This window comes from Ranitomeya imitator, chromosome 2 (assembly GCF_032444005.1).
Source record: "Ranitomeya imitator isolate aRanImi1 chromosome 2, aRanImi1.pri, whole genome shotgun sequence".
In the NCBI taxonomy this organism is placed as follows: domain Eukaryota; kingdom Metazoa; phylum Chordata; class Amphibia; order Anura; family Dendrobatidae; genus Ranitomeya; species Ranitomeya imitator.
Window position 1 is genome coordinate 450,845,460 of NC_091283.1, and position 15,452 is coordinate 450,860,911.

At 42.6% G+C, this 15,452-nt stretch overlaps 1 long non-coding RNA gene across 1 annotated transcript in view; it reads left to right on the top strand.

The window, feature by feature from the left end:
* Positions 1–228: 228 nt before the first annotated feature.
* The window catches only part of LOC138667481 (uncharacterized), a 161,387-nt gene continuing 146,163 nt past the window's right edge, over positions 229–15,452 (top strand). The window contains exon 1 of the long non-coding RNA XR_011318781.1: positions 229–299. This is a non-coding gene — a long non-coding RNA (uncharacterized lncRNA). The remainder of the gene's footprint in view (positions 300–15,452) is intronic.

A 15,452-nucleotide genomic window follows, 5' to 3' on the forward strand; every position in this document is an offset into this window, starting at 1 on the left:
GGCCACAATCAACAACCTGATCAACCCTATGCAAAAATGTGTTGCACTGTGTTCTGCCCCTCTGAATAGAGGCAATATGTTCGTGTTTATGTGCTGTTTGTTGCTTTATAGCACTATCTAGTGGTGGCTAAATTTATAGCCTGTGTCTTCAACAGCAGATAGAGGGTTGCATTGTGGGATTAAAGCAAGGTAAGCTGGGTTGAAGAAACTCCATTTTCTGTACTTCCTGGAACACACGTGTTTATTTTCCCTCCTGTAACTGCTCCAACTTGAGTTTGCTATCTGGTGAAGCATATCTGGTAAGATTAATATCTCTGTGCTTGCATTGCAGTATTGTACAGAAATGTGATTAACTGTATAGCAGCCAGTACATAGCAGATGTGATTATTAGAGATCTCTGTATTTCCATGTTCAAGTTTGCATCATGCTGTATACTTTCCTGTTAATTGTAAAGTGTCAGCTGTGTGATTATTTGCCCAATACTTACCTATGTTGTATGTATTCTTATACCTTTACTGCATGTTCTATACTTGTTCACCAATAAACAAGTTAGACTATGGAGAACGGTCTGCTTGTTTGGAAGACAGAAGTGGTTTATGCTGCATGTTAAATTGCATACCATCAATGTGTATGAAGACAGAACACACTGCATGAGGCAAATGGTGGTCACGCCAGATACTGACTAGTTTTTTGACTCCCTTGGACCCATCCAATACTGTACAACTTCACATTTTTAGTGGTCTTTTATTGTGGCCACCCTAGATTTGTGTGCTGGTTTATTATCTTCGTTAGAAAAGGGCAGGTAATGCAAATTTCCCAGCTTTATAAAATCCATACTCCTCTAACCTTGTGCCCAAATCATCAGCCATAGATTCTTTTAAGCAGCAGCCTAGCACTCTGGAAATGAAAATGGCGGGGCCCTCAAAGCAGCAGAAGGCTATAAGGAGATAGCGAAGCATTTTCAAGTTGCCCTTTTCTCAGTTTGAATTGTAATTATGAAATGACAGTTAACAGGAACAGTGGATGTCAAGATAAGGTCTAGAAGGCAAAGCAAAATTTCAGTGAGAGCTGCTCAAAGGATTGCCACAATGGCAAATCACAACCCCCTATTGACTGCAACAGACCTTCAGAAAGCTTTAGCAGACTCTAGAGTTGTGGTACATTGTTCTGCACAAATATGGTCTTTATTGGTAGAGTCATCAGATCAGAAGAAAACCTCTCCTGCGTCCTCACCATAAAATTCGGATATGATTAGTACAATATTGGGTGCACTACTAGATCAGGCAATACATCAATACTAAGGTGCTGCATATTGCATGGGAAGTAATACGTTTGTCAAGAAAAAAAATGTGAGAGCATGGAGACCACCCTTATGGCTGATGTTAGTATACAGTGATTTGACATCACAAGTCACTAGTAATACTGAGTCCGGCAGGGTGTCATTCCGACACACTTGAATAAAGTGAGAGGAATCCCTGATGTATGAAGGTAGTGAGGAGGCAATTGGCTGCAAAAAGAAATCCTTGTAGGTACAGGCCCGTTCACATAGCCTGCCAATGCTGGACACTATGGGGCGTGTTATGACCTGGTGGTCAGGACAATAATGGACCTGGTGGTTAAGAGCACACGGAATGACCTGATAGTTACTGATAATAAAGGACGATCTCTGGGACGTGGGAACTCTGCTGACCGCAATCCCTAATCCTATCAAACACACTAGAAATAGCCGTGGATTGCGCCTAACGCTCTCTATGCAACTCGGCACAGCCTAAGAAACTAGCCCTGAAGATAGAAAAATAAAGCCTACCTTGCCTCAGAGAAATTCCCCAAAGGAAAAGGCAGCCCCCACATATAATGACTGTGAGTAAAGATGAAAATACAAACACAGAGATGAAATAGATTTAGCAAAGTGAGGCCTGACTTACTGAACAGACCGAGGATAGGAAAGGTTACTTTGCGGTCAGCACAAAAACCTACAAAAAGACCACGCAGAGGGCGCAAAAAAGACCCTCCGCACCGACTCACGGTGCGGAGACGCTCCCTCTGCGTCCCAGAGCTTCCAGCAAGCAAGACAACAATAAAAATAGCAAGCTGGACAGAAAAATAGCAAACCAAAGAAATACAAGCTGGAACTTAGCTTCTGCTGGGAAGACAGGTCACAAGAACGATCCAGGAGTGAACTAGACCAATACTGGAACATTGACAGGTGGCATGGAGCAAAGAAGTGGAGTTAAATAGAGCAGCCAGCTAACGAATTAACCTCGTCACCTGTGGAAGGAAACTCAGAAACACCCACCAGAGGAAGTCCATGGACAGAACCAGCCGAAGTACCATTCATGACCACAGGAGGGAGCCCGACAACAGAATTCACAACTGGGGCGGCCAGGTGGTGTATTGGTATTCTTATGTGTCTTGGGAAGCATGTACAATGTGGATGTCACCGGATGCTCAACCCACAAATATTTTTTCTCATCTGGGAAGATAATGCCCAAGTCCTGTGCTCGATTGAGAAGTCCCAAAAATTTATTAGCTAACTGCTCTGTTGGGTCCTATGGTAACTTAGTGTAAAAACAGGAGTTCCCTAGCTGTTTGCGGGCTTCCTCAAGATACTTGTTTTTTTTGGCCTACAAAAAAATACAGGAAATTAGATGGATGCAAGATGGATTTTCCGTCTACAGTCAATCCCTCTGGCTTGAATGAAGAATTTCTCTTCACTGGATTTCTGGGCTGATTACATCTTAAACCAGTAGGTATACCCCACTTTGAAGGATGATTCTTTAACTGTATCTCTTCTTTCTATTGGACTCTAACTTCAAGCTTATTGTTTAAATTGACCATATCCGTATGACTGTATGTCTTACCTTGGATCAACCATTCCGATGCTACATCTGGACTTTGACTTTAGACATCCAGGTCATTACTTGTATCCATTTATATCTTCCAGCGGATATGCTGTGATCTTGGACTGTTTTCTATCTCTCTTTATATATTTTTTGGCATTACATATCACTAGGGATCATTTTCTCTTTACTCTTGTAATATTTACATATGTGACATCATAATTAGCGTATCTAGATCAGAAGTTTATCTATGAGGTGTTTTGTTAATAAATTATGTGGGCAAGCACAACTCTTGGTGTTTACATTAAAAATGTTTCTATAGCATGCTCTCATCCACGGTTTTGTTACTTTTTCTTTCATTTTTATCTTGATTCATGGGAAATGGGTGTCAGCACCCCTTCTCTTTGTCATTAACCAGGTAACCTGACCTATTTGGTCAATCATTTATTCTGTATTTCATCCACTATTTTCCTCAGCCTTGCTAATACTGTATTTTGCAGATTATAAGATGCACCCCAAATTTTAAGAAAAATAGAAAAAAACTTTTTTTTTTTTTTTTTACTATAATGGTGGTGCTTCTTATAATCCATGCGTCTTATTGCTTACGGGGGGTGGTGTCTGTGGTGAAGCGAGGTCCCAGGGCCGCTCCTGGAGGAGGCAAGAGTGGAGTGTTTCTGCAGGTTGGTATGAGGGGGAGTTCGGATGTGCGGTGTGCCGCTGCGGGTGTTCGGTGCTGCGTGGGCTCTACCGACTTTTTGTGAAAGCTTAGAGCTCCCGCAGTTACATGGTTTCCTATGCGGTGGACTCTGGGAAAATGGCTCCTGGGGGCGGCGCTTGTGCAAATGGAGATCTCGGGAGATCTCAGTGCTGAGATCTCATCTCACAAGATCTTGGTGCCGAGATCTCCATCTGCATAGGAAATCATGTAACTGCGGGGGGCTCTGGGCTTTCAGAAAATGTTGGTAGAACCCCCGCAGCACCAAACACCCGCAGCGGCGTGCCTCACATCAAAACACCCCCTCATCCCAGCCTGCAGCAACACTCCACTATTGCCTCCTCCAGCAGCGACCCTGGGACCCCGCTCCACCGCGGCAGGTAAGGTATATACGCATTATAAGATGCACCCCCAATTTCCCCCCAAATTTTGGGAAAAAAGTGCGTCTTATAATCCAAAAAATACGGTATATAATACAGGTTCCAAAATTGATGTTTTTTTCAATTCTGATTTCCAAAAAGTGTAATAAAAAATGTCGTACATAACACACAATTGTCCAAATGAATACTAAATCTTGCCTTGAAAAAATAATAAGGTCTCACGCAGCTCCATTGATAGAAAACCTGTACCATGTATGGTTTTCAGAAAATGGCCAAACAAAAGCAAATTATTATTATTTTTTTCAAACAGTGTAATGTGCAAAAGTAGTAATGCCTAAAATTATAGAAATTTGGTATTGCTTTAGTGTTAAATTTTTAAATGTAAAAAACCTGCTAGAATTGCTTTTTTTCCTTTGGCTTCACACAAAGTGTTAATAAAAGTTTGTTAATAAATTATATGTGCCCTAAAATGGTGACACTGATAAATGCTTGTCATTTTATGTTAAGTTCCAATATAAAAAAGAGGGCAAACGATACCCATATGTATGTACATCTGTGTATGGAGTAATGCAAATAATGTACTTCGGAAAGGCTTCTTATACATTGGTGCTATGGTCAATATATTTTAGATTATATACTGGTCTCAAAATTTAACATACAACAACATATTTGATAAACATGTAATTAGAACAAAATGCAGAATAAATACAAATACATTAAGTAAAAACGTTATGTAAAATTGTTACACAAAGAAAAAATACTTCATGATGAAATTTAGCAATTTTGCTATTCCTTTAGCAGATTTTTATATCAAGGCCTAGAAAGCAGGTGTGGACAGAGGTGCAACAAGAATTTATTTGGTTTTCAAATACTACTAGAAAATTAATTTGGAAATATGCAAGAACACATCCAGAGCTTATTGCGTTTTGATAAAAAGGCTACTGACCAAAAACTTTGCTTGTAGTGCTTTCATATTTTACTATAGACTTGAAAGGAACATCTGCTATTAAACAGGCCACAAAAAAAGCTACAAAAACTCAGTGTGTAATGTCACCCTTAGAAGGGTTTTGCAACAAAAGTTCATTTTAATCAATAGATTTTGGAATAATAATAAGTTCCACAACTGGATGTGGCACCTCCCATCTTCATTCCAAGACGTCCTCTTCTGATCTTCAGCCACGGCTCCGGCGCAGGCGTACTTTATCTGCCCTGTTGAGGACCAGAGACACCCATCCGACCGGACCAGCAGCGGGACCGCCCCTGGGTGAGTATAATCTAACGTCTTTTTCTCCTCTTTCAGGTAACATCGGGGGTTTATCTACAGCATCACAGAATTCTGTAGATAAGCCCCTGATGCCGGTAGGCTTACCTCACCCGCGATTTTCAGGTTCCCTTTAACCCTCCGTCACATACAATATTCGGACTAACGAGTTCACATACAATGTGCCTGTCAGGCGCCTGCTGGAAAAATACCTATAATATCTAATGTTTGCAATTTCAGTGCTCTAAAAGTGATCAGTGACCTTCATAGGGATGTAATAAAAGAGACTACACATAATCAGTTGCAAAAAAAAACATTTACTTAACATAAAACTAATAACTATGAAATACAAACTTTTCAAAACTCCCGCCAAATAGTCCCCAGTTCGACTCTCTCAAAAAAATGTTCAAAAATTTTCTTTGTACACAAGCTTAATTTTAAGGTACCTTAAGTACTATTAAAAACATATTCAATCAGAAGTAGATGCTGAGGTTTCCCCAGAAAAGTCACACTTGCAGAGCAAATACCAAGAATTACACACCATTTTTGCATGTGTCAGGCAAATTGCTTTATGACATTTGAGACATTCATAATTTGAAAGCCTTCTGGTTCCGCTTTCCGTTTGGCAGGTGGTGCATCTCCTTCTTTTGTGAGGTGGTGCAGATGGTGACTTTTCACCATCATCTTCTGGGCGGAACCTTTTGAGCTGAACTTGAAGGCGAGAGGGGATACCGATTGTTTTCACGCTTCTCCTGCGTAGCTCTCCAAGTACTAGTTCATGGGCCAATTTTTTCAGATACAATCGTCTACGGAGTGGTTCAAGCTTGTTTTCAAGATAAATTACTTGTGAATTTATACCACCCAAATTCAACATAGCAAAAAATATGACCATTGGCCAGCGTTTGATGTTTCTGCTGACGTTGAAAGTGGAGCACATCTGATCTGCTGTATCCACACCCCCTTTGGTGGCATTGTAAAATGTAATTATCTCCGGTTTTTTTTCTGCCCCAGTCCCAGGATCGATGGCAGCATCATCATGAAGTGTTGATAGAAGAAGTACGATTTTTTTGGCATGTGGTACATAGGAAACTAAAGCCTTTCCATTATGGAATGCAAACATACTGCTGTACTGTTGTCTCTCTTTCACACTTACAAACTGTGGCGGCAATTCCCTTTTGTTTTTTCTTACAGTTCCCACATATGACAGCTTCTGAATTTTCAGATAATCAATCAGATCACAACTTGTAAACCAATTGTCAGCTGTAATATTGCGACCCGATCCAAATAAGGGTTCAGCCAGTCTTTTTACAACATCAATGGGTTTGTTGCTCACACAGTAAGGACCTTCTGGTTGTTTTCCTGCATAAACTTCCAGGTTGTAAGTGTAGGTCTTACTGGCATCAACAAGGGCATAAATTTTTATTCCATATTTGTTTGGCTTTGATGGAATATATTGACGAAAGGCACATCTACCACGAAAACCAGGGAGCATTTCGTCAATAGTGAGATTCTCTCCAGGGTAATAACTTTGTTTACAGTTTACAACAAATCTTTGAAATATATCACGAATTGGAGCAAGTCGGTCATGTGTTTTGCGTTCGGTTCGGGTAGTTCTGTCGTCAAACCGAAGGCAACGAATTAGAATCTTGAATCTGTTTATGGACATAACAAGGCTAAATTTTTCAACTCCATCCCCATCTTTACCCCAAAGTTCCTCCAAACTTTGTCTATTTGCCCTATAAGCTCTTGCAAGGTACAGTAATCCCAAAAAAGCACGCAGTTCTATTTCATCTGTGGGCTTGATGGTTCTGTTGCAGATGTACTTGTCCTTTATAATGTCTATATATTGGTTGGTATATGTGACAATAGAGTCCAGAATGTCATCTGTAAATATACTGTTCCAGCATTCAACTGCAGTTTTTGCATTACGTGCAGTTCCTATTACTGCAGGAAGGTGAGTAATAATGTTTAAAGGTTCCCTACGTTTTTTCTGGAATGGCTTCTTGTTCCATTTAGTATTTTTATCTTTTCCAATATAATATGATCCAACTTCTTCATCCTCACCACTGTCACCATCTTGCTCTGTTTCAGAATCCAGGACACATTCTTCCACCTCATCATGAGAATCAATCTCACTTTCCTCTCCTAAATCCTCATTCAGTGTGAGGTCTCTATCATCTAACAGCATGTTTGCTACTTCCTCAACATCAAGTTGTTTGGATAAATTGTACATTTTCCTCTCCATTTCAGCAGATAATCTGAAGCAAGAGAAGGAATATGTTAGGGAACTACTGTATATGCCTGAGCAGCACACTTTCTTTTATAAAATCTCCCTTATTTCTATGAAATATCCTCACATTTTGTGCTATACATTCATAAAACAAGCTAAATAAACTATTATGATGAATAAAAACATAAAATACCAACCTTACTGAATGTGACGTATTCACATACAATGAGACTGAGAGATCTGTGCAGCTATATCCTCTCCCCTGAAGCTCTGAAATCCAACTGTGATATCAGGTTTCACAGACCTTCAAGAGACAGGAGACTACCTGGAGGGAGGGGGTTTCCTCACAATCTGGTGAGGAAGGAGAAATGAAAGTAAAAGAGAAGCGCCTGTCAGATCAGTTGTATGTGACGGAGGGTTAAATAAATTGTTCCTGCGTTGAGATAATCTTATAAATGTTCCTCTGCTGTGTACTGTGTAATGTCTGTGTCTGACCATGCAGGAACATGGTCTGATCATACCAAATCTCCTGGGCAGTGGGGCAAGCAAAAATACTGACATTACAGCATGGGATCGCAGCCAATTCCTTTTGTGAGGCAAAACATTTCACTGTTTTACTTAAAAAAAAAAAAAAAAAAAAAAAGAAGAATTTGTGATCCCATGCTGTAATGTCTGCATACTCGCCCCTCCTCCTCCCTGCCCAGGAGCTGTGGTATGATCAGACCATGTTCTTGCACAGTGAGACTCATCCATTACACAGTAGCAGGGGCACACTTATAAGATCATCTCAGCTCAGGAAGAATTTATTTAAACACATCCAATTTTGGAAGTGTATTGCAAAGTTTTTAACACTAAGGCTCAGATACAGCTTTAAAGAAGGCTACTACTACTAACAATTTTATTTCACAGTACTAAATTAAAGGAATAGTATGATTGTGTACACTTTTGTATATTTTAACATGCAAAGGTTAAGTACATATAAAGATTAAATACATATACTCAAATCATCACCAAGGAGCTTTTAACCCCTTCACGACATGCGCCGTACATCTACTGCGCGTGCCGTGAATCCCCCTTTGATGTGGGCTCCGGCGGTGAGCCCACATCAAAGTCGCGACATGTCAGCTGTTTTGTACAGCTGACATGTGCGCGCAATAGCGGCGGGTGAAATCGCTATTCACCCGCCGCTATTAACCTGTTAAATGCCGCTGTCAAACACAGACAGCGGCATTTAACTACCGCATCCGGCCGGGCGGCCGGATATGACGTCATCGCCGACCCCCGTCACATGATCGGGGGTCGGCGATGCATCAGGAAGGTAACCATAGAGGTCCTTGAGACCTCTATGGTTACTGATGCAGGTCTGCTGTGAGCGCCCTCCTGTGGTCGGTGCTCACAGCACACCTGCATTTCTGCTACATAGCAGCGATCTGATGATCGCTGCTATGTAGCAGAGCCGATCAGGCTATGCCAGCTTCTAGCCTCCCATGGAGGCTATTGAAGCATGGCACAAGTAAAAAAAAATGTTTTTAAAAATATGAAAAAAACATTTCGCCCCATCCTAAATAAAACAATAAAAAAAACCCCAAACCTACACGTATTTGGTATCGCCGTGTTCAGAATCGCCCGATCTATCAATTAAAAAAAAAGCATTAACCTGATCGCTAAACGGCGTAGCGAGAAAAAAATCCGAAACGCCAGAATTACGTTTTTTTGGTCGCCGCGACATTGCATTAAAATGCAATAACGGGCGATCAAAAGAACGTATCTGCGCAAAAATGGTATCATTAAAAACATCAGCTCGGCACGCAAAAAATAAGCCCTCACCCGACCCCAGATCACAAAAAATGGAGACGCTACGGGTATCGGAAAATGGCCCTATTTTTTTTTTAAGCAAAGTTTGGAATTTTTTTTCACCACTTAGATAAAAAATAACCTAGTCATGTTAGGTGTCTATGAACTCGTAATGACCTAGAGAATCATAATGGCAGGTCAGTTTTAGCATTTAGTGAACCTAGCAAAAAAGCCAAACAAAAAACAAGTGTGGGATTGCACTTTTTTTGCAATTTCACCCCACTTGGAATTTTTTTTCCCGTTTTCTAGTAAAAGACATGGTAAAACCAATGGTGTCGTTCAAAAGTACAACTTGTCCCGCAAAAAATAAGCCCTCACATGACCATATTGACGGAAAAATAAAAAAGTTATGGCTCTGGGAAGGAGGGAAGCGAAAAACGAACACGCAAAAATGAAAAAGGGCCGCGACTTGAAGGGGTTAAACATCATCCATCTGGAATACCAAAGAAACAAGTACCAATAGAAAGAACTCCTGGAAAATTCACAACATTGCATAGGCGTCCCCACTTATGCAGGTATCACAAAACTGTATAAGTTCAGGTACACAACTTTCTGCTTCTATAATAGTCATGTTTTACCCCTCGCCACGACAGCACCCTACAGGAGAGAGGGATCCGCCCCACAGGAACATGAAACCTACAGAAAGATAAAGGGGGGCGGTCCGCCTTTCCTCCTCAGTTTTGGTTTCCTGTTCCTGCGGGAACGACAGGACACTGGAAGCTACTGATGTACCTGGGCATGCACGCCGCCTGTGCAGTCTCGTCGGAACGGCAGGGGCTGCAGCCTGGAAGCAGCGTCGGGGGAGTTCCGCTAGACGGCTCCCTCCTCGTCTGGGAGGCATACAGATGGCCGGGTCCGGAGAAAGCTGCCTGGCATCTGCATTATGCGGCGGCTTCAGCGTTGGAAATCCTCGCCCAGCAGAAGGGGTGAGTGAGAGGAGCTTCCGGCATGGTGGTCCGGGGCTGGAAGGCCACACAGCGCGTGCGCTGACCACCATAAGTGAGTTCACCCCGGAAGTAGATGTTAAACTTCCAGGGTAAGCAGGCCGAGATCAGCGGTGGGGGAAGCGCGAGTTCGCGCATGCGCAGTACTGCTAAAAAAAAATGGCGCTCTATTTAAACTGGCTAACCACTGTTACCTGCGATGCAAGATGTCATCTCCAGGTGCCATGGATCCTGCAGCAGGAGACCCAGTTCCCACCAAGGACCGCTCCAGCAGAGGATCATCAGATGCCGGTCGAAAGAGCGACACGGTGGATAAATCCAAAGGATCTCGGCCGTCTGATCCGGTAATAAAAAGCTTCACTGGGTGAGTTTATAACTCTGCCTATTAAGCTGACGCCGTCTCCCCTCCTTTCTCTTTCTTTCTCCTTCTCTCGCTATGTCTTATTTTGATCAGGCCAAAAAACGACAAAAAACTAAACATAAGGAATGCGCCTTATGCAGCCAGCCCCTACCACTCATACCCCAAAAAACTCTGCAAAGATTGTATAGCAGAAACCACACAAGGAGCAGCGGTGTCTATTACGGACTTACGCGCCATTATAAGAGAGGAGTTAAAACCTATGTCACAGGATAAACCACAAAAAAGTAAATCCAAAAGGCCAACGCCTTCATCAGATTCTGATAGTGAACAAGCCGTACTCTCAGATATCTCTATAGCCTCTTCATCATCATCATCATCTTCAGAAATTGAGGGACGTTCATGTTTCCCCTTAGATAGTGTGGATAATCTAGTGAAATCAATAAGAGACACTATGGGGTGTGAAGAGACAAAGGGCGCACAAACCACGCAGGATATAATGTTTGCGGGATTGGTGGAGAGAAAAAGGAAATGCTTTCCAGTCATTCCAGCAGTGAATGTAAAGAAGCTGCGGAGACACCATCACGTGTTTCTCGACGCAAGCAGTGAATAGCCAGGCCTTTCCCCGGGAAGGAACAACCACGGGAAGGGCAGCATCCTATGAAGGAAAGCCACCTATGCCAAGCATGGTATCCATCCACAGACAGCTTTGATTCCAGAACACTGCCCCCATCCCTTATGTGAAATATGCGTTGAGAAACACGTGATGGTGTCTCCGCGGTGTTGGATGTTTTGGTCTCCCCGAGGCCAATCATCTGTGCCTTTATAGCCTTTTTACTAGGCACTGCTCCTAATAGCCAGATTCCTACTCCACACTGATGAGGGGCAAAAACCCCGAAACAGCTGTCTGTGGATGGATACCATGCTTGGCATAGGTGGCTTTCCTTCATAGGATGCTGCCCTTCCCATGGTTGTTCCTTCCCGGGGAAAGGCCTGGCTATTCACTGCTTGCGTCGAGAAACACGTGATGGTGTCTCCGCAGCTTCTTTACATGCATCTGCATATTTCCCATAAGGGATGGGGGCAGTGTTCTGGAATCACTGCGTTGAGAAACATGTGATGGTGTCTCCGCGGTGTTGGATGTTTTGGTCTCCCCGAGGCCAATCATCTGTGCCATTCCAGCAGTGAAAGCATTAATAAAAAGAGAGTGGGAGAAACAAGATCAGAGAAGTTTTTTGCCCTCTGCGTCAAAACGGAAATACCCGTTTAGTGACGATGAGTTACTTACGTGGACCAAAATCCCTAAGGTTGACGCAGCTGTTGCCTCTACCTCTAAGCCGTCCACATTGCCTGTTGAAGACGCGGGATTGCTCTCAGACCCTCTAGATCGCAAAGCCGAGTCGTCCCTTAAAAGATCCTGGGAGGCAACTACAGGCATATTCAAGCCAGCAATAGCGAGCACTTGTACCGCCAGGTCAATTCTCATCTGGATTGACCAGCTAGACCAAAGTATTGAGAATAAAATTTCACGGGAAAAATTACGAGCTGCTATTCCCTTAATACGAGGTGCAGCAGCCTTTATGGAGGACTTGTCCGCAGATTCTCTCTGCCTAGCGGCAAGATCCGCAGGTCTTGTAAACAATGCAAGACGGGCGTTATGGATGAAGAGCTGGAGAGGGGACGCACAATCAAAATCTAAGATATGCGCAATCCCATGTGAGGGTGAGTTCCTCTTTGGCAAAACCTTAGACAACATACTCCAGAAGGCAAAAGACAGGAAAAAAGCTTTTCCTGATACTTCTATTCACTTTTATAGGAGAGCCTTTAAAGGGACACTGTCACCTGAATTTGGAGGGAACAATCTTCAGCCATGGAGGCGGGGTTTTTGGGTGTTTGATTCACCCTTTCCTTACCCGCTGGCTGCATGCTGGTTGCAATATTGGATTGAAGTTCATTCTCTGTCCTCCATAGTACACGCCTGCGCAAGGCAAGATTGCCTTGTGCAGGCATGTACTACGGAGGACAGAGAATGAACTTCAATCCAATATTGCAGCCAGCATGCAGCCAGCGGGTAAGGAAAGGGTGAATCAAAAACCCCGCCTCCATGGCTGAAGATTGTTCCCTCCAAATTCAGGTGACAGTGTCCCTTTAAGAGAAGGCCATTCGGCAAGAAGGCAGACGGACAGGTTGGCAACATTGTTCCCTAAAGAAGATAAACAAAGAGGTACCATGTTCAGAAGACCCAACCCCCCAAAAGAAAGCAAATACTGAGGATCTAACCATTCCAGTAGGGGGCAGATTAAAATTTTTCACCACCCAGTGGGAAAAAATTACAACTAGTTCGTGGATTTTAAATATAATCAGAGATGGAATAAAATTACAATTCTCTCGCTTTGCCCACGAATCATACATTATAACATCACTCAGCTCGCCTATACAAGAGGCCCTTGAGAGTGAAATTCAAACTCTATTATCAAAACGGGTTTTAGTCCAAGTTCCGAAAGGACAGGAAACTAGAGGATTCTATTCTCCTCTATTCTTAATTTCCAAACCCGATGGTTCATTCAGAACAATCATTAACCTCAAAAAGCTTAATTCATTTATTAAAAATAATACATTTAAAATGGAGTCTATAAAATCCACCATAAAGCTACTCTTTCCAAACTGTATGATGGGGGGCATTGATCTAAAAGATGCTTATTACCATCTCCCTATTCATGACATACCAGAAGTTCTTCAGGGTAGCGGTGGCAATCAAAGGCAAGATTTGTCATTTCCAGTATGCAGCCATGCCCTTCGGCCTTTCTACAGCGCCAAGGATTTTCACCAAAGTGATTCTAGAGGTGATGGCTTATCTTCGCCAAAAAAAGACATTAATTGTGCCCTACTTAGATGACTTTTTAGTCATCGGAAATTCAGTTTCTCAGTGTGCTGACTGTTTAGCTCATGCAATTTCATCTCTACAGGATCTAGGTTGGATAATCAATAACGACAAATCCAGACTGGCTCCACTGTCACTCCAAGCGTTTCTGGGCTTCCATCTAGACTCCATAACTCAAAAATGTCTGCTCCCTCAGGTAAAAATCTCACTCATCAGACATAAAGTCATAACAGCAATAAATAATCCTCACATGACCCTAAGAAAAACCATGTCATTATTGGGATCTCTTATTTCCTGTATCCCTGCAGTCCAATGGGCACAATACCATACCCAAGCACCAAATCCTCCAAGAGGAAAGACGGCTACTTAGCTTAAATGCAAAGATAACGTTGTCCCAGGAAGTTTTATCTTCTTTAACGTGGTGGCTGGATTCTAACCATTTGATGAGTGGTGTTCCATGGGTAATAACACCATCTCATATTATAACCACTGACGCCAGTCCTCATGGATGGGGCGCTCATATGGGAAATGATTTTTGCCAAGGGTTATGGGACACGGAAGAATGCCACAACTCATCTAATCTGAAAGAACTAAATGCAGTAAGATACGCCTTATGTCATTTTCTCCCACAGCTCCGGGGAAAAGACGTCCGAATCCTTTCCAACAACACCACCACAGTGGCTTATATAAACAGACAAGGAGGTACTCAATCAGAGACTCTGATGTCTTCCGCTGGGAAAATTCTGGATTTGGCAGAAAAACATCTATTATCCCTCACTGCAGTTCACATAAAGGGGAAAAACAACCAGCAGGCAGACTTCTTAAGTCGACATACCCTAAGGCAGGGAGAGTGGTGCTTAAACCATCATATCTTCCAACGGATAGTATCCCTATGGGGTTGTCCGCAAATAGACCTCTTTGCCACGAGAAAAAACAGGCAAGTCCGGAAATTTGCCTCCCTATCGTTAGCAGATCATCCGGACATTCTAGACGCTCTCCAAACCCCTTGGCAATACAGTCTAGCATACGCCTTCCCTCCGATAATATTGTTACCACAGGTTATTTGGAAGATCAGGGAGGATGGCGCGAGAGTTATACTAATAGCACCATTCTGGCCCAAAAGGCCATGGTTCTCATGCCTACAAGCCATGTCGGTTTCGGACCCTTGGGTCCTCCCCTCGACACCCAACCTTCTCTTCCAGGGTCTGTTTCTCCACCCCCAGGTGGACATTCTCCATCTGACGGCCTGGAATTTGAGAGGCAGATGCTAAAACTAAGGGGATTTTCCGAGGGACTAATTGACACACTCCTCCAAAGTAGAAAACGTTCTACCACAAAAATTTATACAAAAATTTGGAAAAAATTCCTACAGTTCCATAAATCTCCCAACACATCAGAAATTCCAATACAATCTATATTGGAATTCCTTCAAAAAGGGAGGGAACTAGGTTTAGCTGTAAATACGTTAAAAGTTCACGTATCAGCACTAGGAGCCCTTTATGGCCATAATATTGCAGGAAATAGATGGGTATTCCGATTTATCACGGCTTGTGAAAGGATAAATCCTGTTAATATACCTAGAATTCCACCCTGGGATCTAAATTTAGTTTTACAAGCCCTAACAGACTCTCCATTTGATCCAATAGATTCAATATCCATTAAATACCTATCACTAAAAACGGTCCTCTTGGTAGCACTGACTTCAGCTAGGAGAATCAGTGACATCCAAGCTCTTTCTATAGATCCACCTTTCCTGCTAACTTTTCAGGATAAGTTGATTCTTAAATCAGACCCTTCCTACCTCCCCAAGGTAGCAAAGAAATTCCATAGGTCACAAGAAATAGTCCTGCCCACCTTTTTCAGTAACCCTTCCACTCCTGAGGAATGTAAATATCACACTCTAGACGTTAAAAGAGTAGTTTTAAAATACATTGAAAGGACTAGGAGCTGGCGAAAGTGTAGGGCTCTGTTTATATCCTTTCAGGGTCA